Genomic DNA, 19,463 nt, shown 5'->3' on the forward strand with positions numbered 1-19,463 from the left:
GGCCCCCCCCGTGCCCGTGCGCCCGCGCCCGCCCGCGCGCGCTCCTTACCCGGTTTTGCCGAATTCTGCGCTTCCACGCATGCGCAGGACGCATACAGCGCCTGCGCGATCCTCCAGGAGCAGCTGGAGCATCGCACAGACGGTAGTACGCATGCACGCGCATGCGTGAGGACGCCGCCGGCCTCGTTCCAACCGAACCGGTTGGAACGGGGCGAGAAACCCACACCTGCTGTGTTGCCTATTATTGTAAGGGTTGGTATTCTACCATCTCTTACAATAATTACAATACTGCCTCTTAAGATAATCTACATCTATTCTACCACCCCTTCTATAAGGATAAAGTACTGATATTGTGTTCACAAAGCCACCAGTTTGCAATAGGCTACACAAAAATATTCGTTGGTTTACAAAACAGAAGGTCTTAGAAATTTACCTCAGAAATTGTTTAAATCACAGAATAAAACAAAGAATATAAGAGTCGTTAAAAAGTATAATATACTTTAAAATATAATAAGTAGCATATCAAGTAGCAAGCTAGACTTTGCTTTTCAAGCTAGATCCATTACAATGGTTTTTGTTGCTGGGTATGGAGAAAAATGCTTTATAATTAAATAGACTGGGTAATCTGGTCATTAATAGCATGATGCAACTTTGCCAGATTTTGCAGAGGTTTTCTTCAAGAGATCCCCCCCCAAATGAAATGCAACCCTCCCCAAATAATATTTAATATTATTTTTAACATTATGTAATAATATTTTATATTTAATAAGGGAGATCAAAAACTGTGAAATTGAGAGGTAAATGAAAAGGAAATTGTGCAGAATCAAGCCTAGGGCTCTATCCCTATTTACTTTCCCCCAGGGTATAATCATTAATGACAGCACTTCTTTCCATCCTTATTCCCAGCTCACAAGTGAGACAGATTTAACTGTACTGCAGAGGTGGGTTCCTACCAGTTCGCACCTATTCGGTAGAACCGGTTCATCAAATCTACCGAACTGGTTACAAGAGGTTCCACCAGTGGACCCGGAAAGCAGGCCACACCTACAGAAGAGGCTCCAAAAATTTTTGAAACTCGCCACTGCCACACAAACACACACACAGAGACAGACAGACAGACTGACAGAGAGAGAGAGAGAGAGAAAGAAAGGAAGAAAGAAATAAATGAAAAAAGAAAAAAGAAAGAAAATGAGTGAGAGAGAGATGAAAGAAAAAAGGGACAGAGAGACAAAAGGAAGGAAAGAGAGAGAGAGACAGAGAGACAGAGAGACAGAGAGACAGAGAGACAGAGAGACAGAGAAAGAAAGAAAACACATGGCCGGCAAGCCACTCTCACCAGGTCACATGGCCGGCAAGCCACTCCCACAAAGGAGGCCACACCCACGGAGTAGGTTCCAAAACGTTTTGAAACCCGCCACTGCTGTACTGGCATAAAAGTAGCAATTTTTTGCATATTCCAACTGCCTCAAGGGTTTGAAATCAGTTACCGGTTAACCATTTACCTTAAAGGCAACACCAACAATCAGTGATGAATGTGATCAGACACATTGCTGTCAAAAACAAGGGAAAAGCTCTTCCTGCTGGTCAGACAGCCTCTATCAGTTATTTCAACTTCAGCATTTATCATCTCCATGTGCACTTTATATCCCAAGTTCCTTTCATAACCACCACCCCTCCCCTTTATGTTTTTGATATCAGGCTTCAAAATGTGGATCAGAGATGGTTTTCTTAGCCGCTTTCAATCAAAAAGCCAATGGAACTCCTTTTCATCTCCTTGCTCAGATCAGAACTGGTGCTTGCAGCTCTTTGGGGAAGGCAAAATTACTGAGAGATTATTGCCCCACTCCAGAGTGCAGAGTGCCAAGCTATCTCCCAGTCCATTTTATGTTGCTACTAAGATTTAGGGTTATCTGCAAATGGTGGAAGTGTCACAATTGATTGCCAATCAACAGTGGGATGGTTGATGATATGATCAACTTAATCTTCACGATGAAGAAATTATGCTAAAAACTGGTTGCAATTGGGATTGAATCTGACCAGGCATATAACTACTTGTGGACAGAGCTAACTATACTTGAAAGGTTCAGTTCGTAGTTTGAGTAGAATCTCAGCTGAAATAGGAAATTTAATATCCTCCAAAAGTTGGACTACTCTAGTTTAAACAGAGTCATGAAAATATAATTCATATTCTCATTAAATCCAAACATAACTTGTGAAAAGATACTAGTATGCCGATTAAAATTGTGCCATTTATATCGGTTTTCAAGCTGATTATTATTTTAAAACATAGAGGGTGGGGGGAAAAGGGAAACCTAGATTTTCTTGTTGCAGGGTAAGACCTGATCACTCAAAGATGGGGAGGGAGAGCCCCCTAGCTGTAGTTCAAAGGGATGTCCTGTTATAATGAAAGAAATCAGACAAGTGAAGAAGGGAACATAATCACTGTCAGGTTTCTGGTTGCTGCATGTGCTTCTTTTGAAGTGTATGAGAGAACAAGTGATAGCATGGACAAGTTCCTTTTCCAAAGAATAATAAAACGAATATGGGTGTTAAAAAGTTTGAAAAAACATAAAGGCAAGTCTGCAAAATTGCTAGAACATCTAAAATAAAGTTGGTAATAACATTAAAACCATTATTTGTTATGACTGCAGTTTTCAGTAAACTGAAATGTTTTAAAGATTGAAACAGTAGATTCTATGTTTCTGGTTTGGGCTACAAACTGGGGAGTCATTTTAATGTTTCTATCTACCAGCAGTCATCATAGGCTATCCATCATTGTTCTTCCTCTTTTCAGCTTTATGATAAAGTGGTTTTTAATTCTTCATCTGGATATTCTTCATCTTATATAAAGCACAAGATATGAGTTCCAGTAATTCTACATTGTGCTGGACTGAAACGAAAACAAAGGGCCAGCAGGAAATAACTATTTGTGCGTGCGTGCGTGCGTGCGTGCGTGCGTGCGTGCGTGCGTGCGTGTGTGTGTGTGTGTGTCTGTGTGATGGTTCTTTACTCACTGTTAAATTGCTGAGCCAGAAGGGACAAAATGGGGGAACAAAGTTGAAAGATTAATTGTAGTCATCACTGTATGAGTATCTACACTTTCTGGGAAACTGAAACAAAATCTTTATTTTTGCTTCTGCAACAATTAATTTCCTGGGTGCCTAATTTTATTTTTGACATGACATTTTCTGTCTAGTGTCAACAATCTTTGTAGCAATAATAACTCAGGAAAGGACAATTTTCAATTCTAAAGCACATGGCTTCCAAGTAAAACTGGCATTCTGTGGTCTGGGAAGTGGAAGAGATTTTTTTTTTATGGCTGAAACCAATCAATCTGCAACTTGATAATGAAATTTAGATAAATTGCTTCCTTTTTGATTTAGTGGAACATGATCATGCTCGAGACAATACCTTCATCTTTTTTATCCCTTTCTCCTTTTCTGTTGTTGGTTTAACAGCAGAAAGTATTGGTTAGTTATGATCATGCTTCAAAATTTCTTTATCAAAAATAATTTAAATAAGGATAGATTGAGGAAGAGCAAGGTGAATAAAGATGGCAGTGATTCTGTAGCCTACACTGATTGCTGCATAAGTGCTGGAAGGACTAAATATTTTCTAATAGCAGCCTGAGAAAAGATAAACAGAATACACCTGGGAAGGGAAGGGATAATGTTTGCAATAAGTCTCCCTTGCTAGCTATATTGGGCATGGGACATTCCTGTCCTGATCCAGATGTGAAGAAATAATGAGAAAGCAGCAGAGTGAGAAGTGAAAATACAAAATAACTTGTCTGCTAATCATTATACCCTAGGGTTTGTCATGCTGAAGTTTGTCAGTAAAATCTGCATATCGCAAAACATTCCTGACTTATTTGGTCAATTCTGGGGTTGCTTTCCCTCCTTTAGTAATACTCTTATATACATTGATTGGTTAGAGATCATAAACAAGCAATGCCTGCTCAAATATCACCTTACAGGCCAATTATGATTAACAGCCAGTAAACATCTGTGGTTTGTAAATGGGCTTACAAACATACATACATACCCATCACATTAGTCTTTCTCAGGGTAAGCAACTTTATGCAAAGGCCAGCAAAGGACTAAGCAATATTGTGGCAAGTGATAAAAAGATGGAAACATAGCCAAACCTAACAATAACTTGTTCACTGTATCTTTCTATAATTCTCTTAACCATCCTTACTTCCACAGCACATATTGCCCTTTATCCTTTTTTTGGGAGGGGGGGTGTTGTTGTTAATAAAAAGTATTTTTTTCATTTTGAAGAGCTTATCGATTCCACCAACTGTGACTTTCTTGGCATGGCACAGTCTGCATACAGAAGTACATGCACACTCATGCTCACAACCAATACACCTCTTTTATCATCACAATGATTCTTTAGATATATTTAATGTATAATCAAGGGGACATCCCCAAATCTCCCTGCTCAGTGTTGAACCATGCATTCACTATTCCCTTTATTTCCTTCCATTGTGTACTGTTCTTATTGCATTAAACAACCAACCTTCAGGTCCTATACAGAATAGTTTATTTATTGTCTCATATTAATATCTCATGCTAAGTCACTGCTACCATCCATTTATGGCTTATTGTAAATTCTTAAATGTCAGCCCTTGATTGTAGTGGCCTTGAAAAACTAAGCACATACACACCCACAGCCACACCAACTTATTGTGCGTAGATACAGTAGACAGACAGAAATAGATATTAATATAGTTTTAGAATTTACAGCAGTTTCTGATGTGCTGCATAACTTGGCCTTTTAAAAATTATTATTTGCAAACAGTACAGACCTCACGGTGGTTCAATCACAAGGCAGAATGAGGACATGCAGCACAGAGAAAAGCTAATCCTTCCTCTAATGTTATTGTTCCTACTACCATAAAAGCCCATCATGTTTGTGAAAAAACAAAACTGGCACAGAGGAGATACTATTGAAGGAATGGCTTTGCTTTGGGGCTGCTTCTGCTCCCTACACTGTTTTTCTGCCGAACTAATGGCTGTTTATAACAGGCTCAGATAACATGTTGAACTATGAGTAAAGTAAGCTTATCTAAAAAAAGCCAGGGCTACAAATCATACTTAAGGAGCCATGCCTCATCCATAGTCTGACTGAGATGTGGTCTCGGTTTGGAAAAAAGGATAAGCCAAGGCTCACTGCATTCTGTTTTCCCAGAAAGAGAATAAATTGCTCTAATAGTTGGTCAGTATAGACATGAGCTATTAAAACCCAACTAAAATACACTCTACATGGGGCAGCCCTTGAAGAGCATTCGGAGACTTCAGCTCGTCCAGAATGCAGCCACGCGAGCGATCGTGGGTGCACCTTGGTACACCCACATTACACCTATCCTCCGCGAGCTGCACTGGTTACCGATCGGTCTCCGGATACGCTCCAAGGTGCTAGTCGTCACTTATAAAGCCCTTCATCGTATTGGACCTGGGTACTTGAGAGACCGCCTGCTGCCAATTACCTCCCAAAGACCCATTAGATCTCACAGGGCTGGCCTCCTCCAGGTTCCGTCTACCAGCCAATGCCATCTGGCTACTACCCGGGGGAGGGCCTTCTCTGTGGCAGCTCTGGCCCTTTGGAACAAACTCCCCGCAGAGATTCAGACCCTCACCTCTCTCCAGGCCTTCTGAAAAGCCGTTAAAACCTGGCTGTGTCGGCAGGCCTGGGGTTGATGAGTTCCCTTCCCCTCTCGATTTGTGTGCCTGTTGGTTATTTTTAAATGCTTGTATTTGTTGTTTTTGTGTTTCCCTTTCCCTCCTTGGGTTTGTGCGCCGCCCTGAGTCCCGCTGGGAATAGGGCAGCATATAAATAAAACAAAACCTAAACCTAAACCGAAACCATGTCCTAAGTAGAATTTTTTTCCTTTTAAATAAACCAGTTCTTATTCTTTTTAATATAAAAATGCAATGCAAGTTATGTCTTAATTACTGTAAAACTTTATCAGGGCTGTCAAAATCTAAACAACCACTAGATGGCAGCAAATATTCCACCTTAAATTTTACATAAATAGCTATAAAACAACAAAGCCCACTTTTGGATGATTTAGAAACAGTCACTACAATACTAACATGTTGCTCCTGTTGTTGGATACAGTTTTTGGATTACAGCTGTATGGATTACAGTTATTCTTACATTTCTTCTACAGCAGAGGAAGAAAAATACCTTAAACACAGGGTAATAGGAGAAGGAAGGTTTTCACCATCTTTTCAAGTGCCTGCGGTGAACCCCAGTCCATATTGAATTCGCATTTATGAGTTTCCTAAAAATGGCTTCCTTGAGATATGGGTGTGATGTCAGAAGAATCTGCACCATGTTAAGAGACATTAAAGGGAAGCAAAACAAATCTAACTACCCCACTCTACTCTTTAATCTTTTTACACAGACAGTAAATGGGGAGCTGATGAAAGTCGTTTTGAGACTCAGTGTAGTGCTATGGTTAGAGTTTCAATACAACTTTACTATGCCCTTAAAAAAATAGTGCTACAATAAAAGCTGGAAAATGTCACCTGCTTTACTCTCAATATAAGGCAGATAACTGCTATATGTGTTCTCATAGCAATATGCTATGTGTGTGTATGTATGTATCTATGTATGTATGTAGATGTGTGTGTGTGTGTATGTGTGTGTGTGTGTGTGTGTATGCATGTATGTGTATATATACTTTCTGGATCTTGTCAGCAAGTATAAAATTCATCAGTATAAAATTCATCAACTTTGGATTAAATTGTTTTGCCAAGCTACTGTTTGATCAGCTCTTTGGCCTTATCTAACCCTATAAATAGCAAATATTCTGGACATATGATCTCTATTTGCTGATAATTCTGTTCCACTTTTGTGACCTATGTTTGCCAGATATTAGAATGAAAAACAACCCAGATGGATCCTCAGCAATGTTAATAAAAAGCCTTGCCAAATTTGGTCTTGGGTTCTAATCAGCTTGGCTTCCAGACATAAGGCTACATTTGGAACACTTCTAGGTATTATAAAAAGTGAGCCTGATTGGATTATTTTAAGAGGTCCAAAATTGGAATATAAGCCTAACTACATTTCATTTAATAATTTTACTGTAACAAATAATTTACTTGTGTCTGGAATGAATTTTCTTCCCTAAATACAATGGAAACTTACATTTCTGCAGCACTCTTCTTTGCTAAATAATCCAAAGATTCCTAATCTTTTTAGCCTTTTATAAAGAGTTACCGATCTGCATGTTTTCCTAGGCATTTGGACCAAGAGGTTCTTCAAGTAATGCGGGCTGGAGTTGTTTTTATTGTAAACCGGGATTGCTTTTTGTGACTTCAGTCATTTGTTACTTGGATTGTTACTCTAATTGTTTTGGTTTTAATTCTTATTCATTGTTCAGAGTCATTGCTTGTAGATGGCTGTCATAGGAATTGTATAAACAAATGAATAAATATTTGAACAATTTATGAATTGTCTACCCAGATTACAAAAAGAACATTCCTGGATTCCAATTTTTGCTTCAAATATGGTCCTAAATTTAGAGCTGTAATCCTTTTTCAATTATATTTAATTTGATTCTGGAGTGCTAAATACAAATCGAAGCATGAAATGTTCAAATTCCACAGGCATTGTGGCAATCTATTCTGTATGAAAGGAAAATTGGGAAATCTTGGCTCATTCTTTGGGCTTATACTTCTTCTGGGTTTAGTATTAGAAAAAACATGCATAGTAATTACCCCATCCATCAATATTCCAAAATATCACTGACAGTTACGTCACCTCTATCTTTTAATAATTGTCTTTTATTGGAAATTTGTCCTGATCTCTCTAATTAATAGGGGACTTGAATTCCTGAACAGGGTTAAAATATAATTATCTAAATCCACCTCCCAAAAAATAATATTCTGTTTATTCACAGAAGAGTCATTATTAGTTACTTGGGCATTTTCTATGAATGCTTCTATGTGCAAGGTGAAATTGGGACAGACATACTTGTAAGTTAGATTTTCAAGAATAGGACTCTTGTTTTTCTTGTACCACAGTTTTGGATTGACAGAATTCTGAGTTTCAAGGCTGGAAGATATTTTACTTTCTGCACAAGATTTGCAGCAGGAACCTGACTCACCCGATACTCAGTTGAGCTACTGACCCTTTATTCTACCGCTATGTAGTTCTCTAGTTGTAATTAACAAATTTGACAGTATGCTTGATTGCTCATCAAATGTTGATCAAAGAACTAAAACATATCTGGGTGAATGGAACCTGTGATTCTTCTGGGGCTGGTTCTTGTGAAGCATTGGTTTGACAGGTATCATTTGGAAGAAATGTTTTAGTTGAATCCTCTGTCAGTTTAATTTGCGATTGTAGCAGCAGTAAAGGGCAACATTTTGTGATATACTTAATGCTTTCCTGAAAATGCATTTCTAGCTACATCTTCTATCAGTTGGTTCTCGTTATCTGAAATACTATATTAAAGTCTCAGAACTGACAAAAGTTTCATCCACAAACATGATGGAAGTTTATGGAGAAGGTATGGAGTCAGTAAGGCAGAGCATATAGTGGTTGGTTTGGGCCTCTCTGTGGCAAATTTCCCACAATCTCTTATACCAGCAATGATACTGATTTGGCAACGTACCTTACTCCATAAAATATTTCCTTAAAAATCTGGGAGAAATTGAAATTTCTCTGAATTCTTTACATTAGGTCCCTCCCACCACCTCTCTTGGTATGGCTGATGATTCAAGTCTTTTCTTTGTGAAGCTATTGTATTATTACTATGGGAGGTAATGGTATTGGCTGGATGCCCAGAAACTACAGTTGAATTAGCTTTTATCTCTATACACATTGAACAAAGAATGTGAGGCTAATGTAAAAACCATGGGTCAAATCCCTACTCATCTGAAACATTTACTGGATGATTTTAGAGTTCTACCTGACCTACCTCAGAGAGCAATTGTGAAGCTAGAAAGCAGAAAGAGAAGAACTCAACAGTCCCCATTCTTAAACATTTTCCTTTACTGGTCAGTAATAACTTAGTTTGTAGAGGCCTAGAAGGAGTAACAATAAAGGTGATATGATCAATATAAGGAACAAAATGGAGGGCAAGATATGGATAAAGAACTGGAGTAGAGGAAAGAATAGGGAGTAGACATGTGTGAATTAATCTATTAAGAATAAATGTGTCCATTTGTAAATGAATGAATCAATCTGGATGACATGATTTTTTGTGAGAGAACAAAAGTAACACATAAGCAAAGCAATGACAAAATACAGAACTTAAGATATTTGTCTATACTGCTATCTTCAACTTAGGCATTGTCAGATGTATTCAACAACAGTTTTCATAATTCCCTTCCAATACTGCCCATAAAGGGTGGGAATTAAGAGAACATTTTAAATAAAACATTTAGGCAGAAATATAGTTACAATTTTCCATTCATTATAATTTAATGATGGATACTGTTTTACAATAATCCTCCTTTGGGTACTGCTATAATTTTAAAAAACAGAACACAATTATATATACAATTATAATTGTGTACAATTATGTACAATTATATATCCACTTACAACCACAATTGGGACTGAAATTTCCATTGCTAAGTGACAGTGTCCTAAAGTGAGACATCATGTGACCACTTTTTTTAGTGACAGAAATCCCAGAATTTCCTGCTTGGTGTCTTTAACCAAGAATTCAGATGATTAAGTCAGTATTCATTCTAATCCAGTGTTTCTCAACCTTGGCAACTTTTAAGTCCTGTGGACTTCAACTCCCAGAATCCCCCAGCCAGCACAGCTGGCTGGGGAATTCTGGGAGTTGAAGTCCACAGGACTTAAAAGTTGCCAAGGTTGAGAAACACTGTTCTAATCCAAGCCATTCCAGGCTTGATCCTTTCAATCCCAAGCCTCAGTAAGATAAGACATAGCCTTTGATTCTCCCCACTCCCAGCCTTTTTTGACCTCCTCCTACCATACACTCCACTACCCTAGTTGACATTTGCTATCTTCTTGATCATGTTTCTAACAGGGCGTGCTCACTCTGACCTTTGCACCAAGAAGTCCCCTTTCCCCACACTGTGGGGCCGAGTTGGGGGTGGGCTTCCTGGTGTGCCATGGATCTCTGGCTGATGCTTGCCTGCTTCTCACGGTGTCCTAGATTGGGGTTTTTGACACATCACAAGAAGTAGAAGCAAACGCAAGACATGGGTCTTAAGTCCCTTCATTTAGCATCACTGTAACTTCCAACTGTTGCTGAATGAATGGCCGTAAGTAGGGGACTACTTGCACTGTGTATGGCAGAGATACACATTAATATATTCAAATTCATCACTGGATTTATCCATCCATTCCCACAGTTTCTTTTCCAAGTAGTGGGGAAAATAAATTTTGATATCAAGAAGGGTCTACAAGAAACATGGTGGAAAGATTAACTCTAGTGTCCCCATGGCATCCCCTTATGTTCCCAATAAGACTCACTGTAGAATGAAAAACATTTTCCCATTGGGTATGGTGGAAGGCTTTCTTTATTTGCTTTCTTTGAGCAAGAAAATCTATTCTGCACATTTCAGGAAGACTCTGATAAGGTATTTAGTTTGAAAATCAGATAACAGAAAATGTAGTAGGATTGCTTTGGTTCTTATTATTTAAGATAGAATGGTGAAAAATGTTTAACATTAGCATTCTTCCATTACGGTGTTAGATTTTTTTTTTGAAAAAGTTACCTTTAATAGTGTTTTAACATCCATTCAGATAATGATTAAAAACATCTCAGAAGTTCATTATAAAGCAGCTTCTTTGAAATGATGAAATAAAAAAAATAAAGAAAAGGAAATATATTCCTTAGAAGAACAGAACAAAGGGAGCTATAAAAGTAACAAAAACATGATAATCTAAAATCAATTGTTATTCTATTGCTCAAATATATACTGATTTGGGAAAAAAATAGAGTTAAAAACTAGATTAACTATACTTTAATTAAAAATATATATTCAAACTAATGAGCTTTCAAATTAGAATTGATTTCTTGCAAGGGAGTAGCACACAAATTAATTTGAAAGGGAAAAGCATGCCAAACCTTGCAAAACAAATCAGTCAGCTGAATGCTGAGTAGCTGCTCCAAACAATGCATGGCTCAGAATAGCTTAATATAAATACAGAATCTCAAAATCTCATAATCATTAACATGTATATGAGATAGATCTACAGATTCATTAAAAGGGATACATTCTTTGACATGGGTGTACACATTCATTAAAGCATATAATTCCAGTATTACTGCTAAGCCTCCAAAATGAATGCATAGCTGCTAAGAAAATTCAACACACCTGCTGTATAAATGTTAAATGTATTGCATTACACATTTCAATGATTTTTCTTTTTTTCTCTTTTTTCTATACATGTAGTAAGAAAAATACTTAAAAATTAAGGAAACTATCATCTATCTATCTGTCCGTCCGTCTGTCCATCCGTCCATGCGTACGTACGTACGTACGTACGTACGTACGTACGTACATACATACATACATACATACATACTTACATACATACATACATACATACATACATACATACGTATATACACACTAGTGATGTCTAAAATTGTAAAAAAATCTATTCGGTAGGTGTGGCCTGTTTTATGGGAGTGGCCGGGTGGGCATGGCCAACTTGGAAAATGTGGTGAAACTCACTTAACAACGCTCTTGCTTAGTAACCCAAATTTTGGGCTCAATTGTGGTCATAAGTTCTCTTTCTTTTCTTTTCTTTTCTTTCTTTCTTTCTTTCTTTCTTTCTTTCTTTCTTTCTTTCTTTGTCTGTCGTATCTCTCTCCCACTTTTTCTTTCTTCTTTCTTTCTTCCTTCCTTTCTTTCTCCTTCCTTCTTTCCCTTTCTCTCTTTCCTTTTCTATCTTTGTCTCTCTCTTTTCTCTCCCTCTCCCTCCCTCTATTCCTTCCTTCCTTCTTTTCTTCCTTCCTTGTGTGTATCTCTCCCACTTTCTCCTCCTCTCTCTCACACACATCTCTTCCAATTATTTTCGTAGATATATTCTATGAACTAAAACTGGTGTCCAATAAATCCTATGATCACGGTATTCTATGCCCTACAAGTCAATTCACAGAGCTCCCAATTCAGCCTCTTACCGCTCTGGGGGTTAACCAAATATGGTTAATCATCTTGTTATCTCTTGGCCTTGGTTCCCGCCTTTTTAGCAGAGCGGCAGAGAGGCCTATTTTCAAACAGATTTTTTTTCCTTTTGCTGAAGCCAGATTTCTCTGCCGCTTGGCGGGTGATCTGGTGAATGTCCGCAGGTGTTGGGCATGCCATGGAAGGCATGCATGTCATGCACACACACAAACACATAGAGAGAGACACACTGAGCTTGCCGCAATGCAAGATGCATGTGTAAGAAGGCTTGGATCAGCTGGGAGGTTCGCAAAAAAGAAGCCTCTGTTTCTCCGCTGCCGCGGCTCTCAAAAGAAGGAGACAGGGATGCTGGCCGGTGCTCTCTTCACTTACCACTTGCCCCGGAAGCCTGCTGGCTGCAGCCCTACCTGGCTGGGTGGAAAGTGGTGAGGTGGCGAGTGCCAACCAGCATCCCCGCTTCCTTCCTTTGTGAGCCGCGACAGTGGAGAAACAGAGGCTTCTTTTTTTGCCAGCCTCCCAGCTGATTCAGTCTCCCTTAGACATGCAGAAAGAGAGCGGGGGGAGAGAGAGAGAGAGAGAGAGCCACCTCATTTCCAGGGGGGGGGGAATCCAAGCAGAAGGAAGGGAAAATGCATGGCTCCCCCAAATTGGAAATAAGGCAGCTGTCAAAGAGAAGGGAGCAGCGTGTGCCATTTGGGCTTGTCCAATAGCCGAAGAAGGAACAGGAGGCAAGGATTTGGCTGTTGTGAGAAGCCCACGTGGCACGTGCTCCCTTCTCTTTGACCTTGTTTCCAGTGGGGGAATCCATGCATTTTTCCTCCCTCTGCATGGATTTCCCCCCCCCATTGGAAACAAGGTGGCTGTCAAAGAGAAGGGAGCAGCGCGCACCACATAGGCTTGTCCAACAGCCGAAGAAGGAACAGGAGGCAAGGATTCAGCTGTTGGACAAGCCCATGTGGCACGTGCTCCCTTCTCTTTGGCACGCGCTCCCACCTCATTTCCAGTGAGGGGAAAATCTATGCACAGGAAAGAACAACGCATGGATTTCTTTCCCACCCCATTGGAAACAAGGCGGCTGTCAAAGAGAAGGGAGCGTGTGCCATGTGGGCTTATCCAACAGCCAAATCCTCGCCTCCTGTTCCTTCTTTGTCTGTTGGAAAAGTGGGTGGGCAGGGCAAGCCTGGTGCGGACAGGCGGGGTTAGCGAGTGAGCAATGACTGGGCAGGTGGGGGAGCAAATGGGGGGGCAAGCCAGGGGAGGGAGCATTCCGATATGGGACCTCCGGAAGCTCAGGAACGGGAAGGCATGCTAAATTTCACAAAGTGGTATGCATGTACCGGTGCATACCAGCTGAAACCCACCCCGATACACACACATATGCACATAAATACACATTCATATACAGAGTTATACATAATATTCAAATACTAAGTAGTTTGTATGCAGTCTGAAATAATTTAGTTTAGCATCCATCTACTGCCTATTTAACATTACTGGTCATTCATTTCAGTCTGGCACAAAAGGCAGTGAAACAGGTGGAAGCCTTATCATGACAAATTTATAAATAGGTCCACCATAAACACATTATGTTAATTGTGATGTGAAAGCCATTAATGTGAGATAGCAATACTTTAAAAAATTAGAACAATTCCTGTTGTTCTAAAGGTGCTTTTTCATGAGGCAACTGGACTTTCTTGTCCCGTTACTGGGTATCCTTCTAGATTGTTGGTGAGGGTTCCCTTTTTTTAAAGACCATGGAGTAAATGTTGAAATTAAGCAAGTGAGTGGAGAGGTTTAAGAAGCAAAATGCATACTTTCTATGCATTAATTATGTCTCACACTCAGTGCAAGCTTCTACTTTGCTTGCTTGCTATCGGCTGCTATAGTAACGGGAGGGTGGGAGCTTATGGTATTTGGGAGGGGAAAACTCATGAAGGGAGTTTTGGTCTCACCACCTTCTGCACATGCTGATGGCTTGTGTTTAGGTTTGATCAAGGTCAACCGTCTCTGCATACCAACGGAATGAGGCCACTTGAAGATGCACCCCACATGATACCTTTGGAGTTGCAGATTGGACATTGGGTGGAGGTAATTGGGGGAGAGAGTCCTGGATAAACATTTGATATGTACACATTCGCACCTTTTTGTCTCAATCTTGCTTTTCTTTAACTGTTTTCATTTCATGTTTAGTAAAAGTACGTTTATCTCTATTCAAATGGAGTTGGGGATTTTCCTTTTTGAATACTGAATGAGGCATGTCTGACACTCAGGTTCATATCATATGAGATCTAACTAGAGGTGGGTTGCTACCGGTTCGCACCAGTTCGGAAGAACCGGTAGTGGTATTTTGGCCTAGGTCGCTGAACTGAGAGCGATCCAGCCTGGCCACGCCTCTGAACCGGTTCCCTGGTCTCTGCTGCCATTCCCAGCAAAAATTTTATTAGGTTTTTGTTGTGACTCAGCAGCAGTCTTCTGTGAGTCTTTTCGGAATGCAAGATTAACGATGCAGCTGGGGCTCGTTAGTGGGGTTTTGGAGATAAAAGGACGGATGCTGCCACACCCTAGTGGCAGGAGTCAACGTTCCATCATGCCTTCCTTGGTTTGTTCAACATTGATGGATCATCAATCGTGGTTTATGTAAGATACACTTGGAAAAGTGCTTTGTTTTCTGTAACCCTGATTCAAGAAGATACACTTGGAGAAGTGCTTTGATTTCTGTAACCCTGATTCTTAGAGACTTTGGAAGAAGTGTTTTGCTTTCGTTTGTTCAACTTGTGTTGCCATAAGAAAGATTTGTTTTTCATTCCGTTATCTGGTCAGAGACTGTATTTATGTTATTTTTGGGCTCGAAGCCAGTCTGAGCCGAGAACTGATAAAGAAAGTTCCTTTTAAGTTTGTTTGCCTGCCATTTGTTAACGAGCGGAGAAGGGGGGACAGAACAGGTTTTAATGGTCCTTGTGCATGCGCAGAACAATTTACATTGAACTGCGCATGCACAAGAAATGTTCGGCTGGTGCACGTGCATGCGATGCAAACTGGCAGCAACGCTAGCAGCAGCCCACCCCTGGATCTAACATATAGTTTGACGTTAACTTTTCTTTTTCATTGACTTTGCAAAACTTTCCGCTACGTATTAGCATAAAAATATACTAATCAATTGTGGACAGCTTTTTAAAAAAAATTACACAGCTCCAGTGAATTAGCAAAAAAAGTCACAGAAATTTTTTTTATACCATGCTCACTGCTAATTCCACTATTGAATTCTTTTTTATTTGAAGAATGCCAAATGAGGAGATAACAGGCATTACTTGTATGTATGAATGATTGTAGTTTTCTCTGCACTTCATGAACATTTATCTTGATGTATCAAGACAGCGCTAAAGAAATCAGGCATGGACTAGTTCTGATAGAATTTTTGAGTATCCTATTTAATTCCACTGACAGAAACTTCAATAAACTATAAGCCGCATGTACTCTGCAGCATAATTCATTCTTTTGACAGTGCTTGTACATCTGTTAAGGGTTGATGCACCAAAGAACTAGCAAGTTAGGGCATATAGATCTGCACTTCTAAGAAAATGCTCCACTTTTTGGAGAGTTAAAACATTTTAATACTGAGATTGCTTGGCTGGATTCATTATATATAAGGGTATTTGGGAATGACCTTGGGAGACTGGGCCAGAGATGTTCTCCAGTTAAGAGACAGCATACACTGTAGTTGGATAGTGGGCATAGAAAGAGGCTCAGAAAAGACCCTCCCTAGTTTCTTCTGAGTAAAGGAGATAGGGGAGAATTGTACTTTCAGACTTGCATGATTCTGTTTATATACCTTACAATAAAGTAGAATTAACTGAAGAGGTTTTGTTTCCTGTCTAGTCTACCAAGTAAGGTTGACATTGTGTACATTGATGATGCAATTATGTCAATAATTTAATTAAGATATTCAACTATGAAACTATACTTAACAGGAAAAATACAGATGGAAAATATAATTAAATTAGAACAAAATACAGAAATGTTGAGTTTAAAATAACTATCTTTTCTCTTGGTAGAAAAGTATCAGGAGAAAACTCTGAGCATTTTATGATGTCTGTGTATAATATAAAGCTATTTGAAATCCAGCCCCTTGTTTTCTGTAAGATAAAGGTAAAGGTAAGAGAATTGCTTTTTAAGAAAGGAGGTGGGACTTGATTGTCCATTGACCAATGATCATCTAAAGTACTATTATCAAAGCATTACTGAAAGGAATCCCATATACCAATGTTTCTGAATCTAAGCAACTTTAAGATGTTCAGCTGTGACAATTTTCCAGCTGGCATCTTTCACCCAATTAAAAAAAAATGTCTACACATCTTAAACAAATGTTGTTTGTTTGTCTCTTCACAGTATACAACAAATCATTAGCAACAGTGGTAGGTTTCAATTTATTTTACTACTGGTTTGCTTGTGTGTGTGCGTGTGCGTGTGCGTGTGCGTGCATGCGCAACATTTCTGCGCATGCACAGAACCGTCCAGGTGGGTGGGTGGAGCCTACTGCCACTGCCACTACTGGTTTGCCCAATCTGGAGCAAACCGGGAGAAACCCACCTCTGATTAGCAACCAAAATTTGATAAATAGGAACTCTTTTAGAATCAATTTGCGTTTAAAAAAATAAAGGCTAAGGAAAGACGACACATTGGGCTTCATGCCCTGAGCTTCAGCTGAGAAAAAGCCAGTTCTTGATGCTGATCTTGGAGTCACTCACATCATCTTTTTCATGAATCTAGGATGTTAATTGAGATAATGGAAGCATTAGCTATCCCCCCTCTTTTTTCTATATAATGAGAAAAAAGATATATCTCTAATGACATATATTCATATATATATATATATATATATATATATATATATATATATATATATATATATATATATATATATATATATATATATATATATATATATATATATATATATATACATACATACATACATACATACATACATACATACATACATACATACATACATACACATTTTCAAAATGGGAGAAAATTTGAAAACAATGTACATCAAGATTAATTCTCTTATTTTGAGAATATTATTAAGTAGTAAAAATATTATGCAATAAACAAATTAAATCTGTAAATTTCATAGGAAAAGAGGTAATGAAAAAATGCCCTTTGCTGAGCCATTTGTTGTATGTTTCATAAATACATTGCTTCCATCACTTATTTTCATGACAACTAACTGACAACATCCTAGCCTCAGCATATAAACTTCCTGAGGCTAGGATCTTCCATAGCAAGGCTACTGCTACAGATCAAGGTATTTTTCAAATCACTATAATCTGATTTTTGGGAGAAGAAACCTAGTTAGAAGTTGCCTCCTAACTAGCACAAATTAAGTGGCAGAATCCATTTGAAGGAGACAGACCCATAGGTGTACAATTATTTTTCCCTATTCCAAGCAGGTTCCATATTGTCATTTCTGATTTTCTTACATCTATTTTGCACTCATTCTATTGGGACATTAATCCAGAATCTATTTTTTTTTCATACTGCAATTATAGTTTATCTTTCACATCATTCTATTTTCACTCCTTTCCTTTCTTTTTGTGCCTATTTCATGCTTTTCCCCCCTGAAGATCTACCGTACTGTTGACACTGCTCCCAAAATGTTCTCATGTTCAGAAAGCTCATGACTGTGTATCCTTTGCTAATTTTCCCAGTTTTCCATCATAAGTAAGGCTATCAGTGACAACTTTTATAATTCCTCTGGCCATGAGAACATATGAACTGACTTATGTTTAACCCATGTATTGAAGATATTGAAGATGTAATTTGCTGATATAAGAACCCCTACTATGGAATTTTAAAACTTCCAGATAACTATAGATAAATTTTAGAGAGCATTTCATCTTCACGGAATACAGACCTATACAATCTCTAAAGTTATCTGACCGAAGGTTATAGCACCTTTTCTTCTAGCCTTGGTTTTTCAAAAAAAAAAAACAATATAGTGGAAAAGCCAAAAAAGTTTTCATGTTTAAGTAGACATCTCAGTGTGCCCATAGTAAAGTTTAAATACAAATCAGAATGCGTCTTGCAGAATGAAACCCCTTAAATTTACAATTGAGATTTGAGCTTGCCGGCTGCCTATGTTAGGATGGAGTGGTAGGATTGAAAAAAAATTACTACTGGTTCTGTGGGCATGGCTTTGTGAGCGGGGCGTGGCTTTGTGGACGTAGCAGGGGAAGGATACTCCAAAATCCCCATTCCTCCTCCCCCACTAACCTGCTTTCCAGCTTTGTTCTCCTGTTCAGGGCAACAAAAGAAGATAAGCTGGGAGACTGGAAGGCAGCAGGGCCAGGGCCAGGGCCAGGGCCACGGCCAGCCTATTTGCTGGTTAATGCTATTTAAGTTGCGAAAAATAAAATATAAAATCAGCTATATAAACAGAGCCATTTACATGCAGTGTACAAAAAAAAAAATGTAAACACTGCATAAAGGCCAAGATTTTTATATTCTTACACATTTTTTGAAGTAGAACTTGGAAATAGTTTACAATATTTTATTTTGAAAAGATGGCTGATAGTTATTCTACTATCTCTTTGGTCCCCAAAGAATGAACATTTTCATTTTCCTACCTGTTTTAAATTCTAATGTATTTTTTCACTTTATTTTGTATTGCCATTTTAATTTTATAACTGTCAGTATTAAAGTAATCTAACTTCTATTTCCATTTGCTTTAATTATTCATTATTGTTGCAATTATTTGAATCTATTTTAATAGTCGTATTAGGATTTGTTTCATGCTTCTGTTTTAGATTAAAATGTTTATACATTAAAAATAGCAATAGCAATAGCACTTAGACTTCACAGTGCTTTACAGACCTCTCTAAGTGGTTCACAGAGTCAGCATTTTGTCCCCAACAATCTGGGTCCTCATTTTGCCAACCTCAGAAGGATGGAAGGCTGAGTCAATCTTGAGCCGGTGAAACTTGAACTGCCAAACTGCTGGCAATTGGCAGAATTAGCCTGCAATACTGCATTCTAATCATTGCACCACCACAGCTCATACGAAAGAAAACAACATACAAAGATAGCTTATAAATTATTTAATAAATACGCTTATTGATGGTTTTTTAGCAATTAAAATTAAAATCTTTATTTAATTGTGTCATTTAGTATGTCTCATAAAATGATGCCTCGACCTTCAAATGGTCCAGTAACAAAATAAAGATTTGTTCAAAAATTGCAGCAAATTTTAGATGTTAGTATTCCTTCTTTCTTTTCTTGTGCAAAGCCAATACATTCTCGTGTTTATTCTATTAAAAAGAAGAA

Source organism: Thamnophis sirtalis, unplaced genomic scaffold, assembly GCF_051295495.1.
Source record: "Thamnophis sirtalis isolate CommonGarterSnake01/CBP01778 unplaced genomic scaffold, rThaSir2_p1.2 scaffold_11, whole genome shotgun sequence".
Taxonomy (NCBI): domain Eukaryota; kingdom Metazoa; phylum Chordata; class Lepidosauria; order Squamata; family Natricidae; genus Thamnophis; species Thamnophis sirtalis.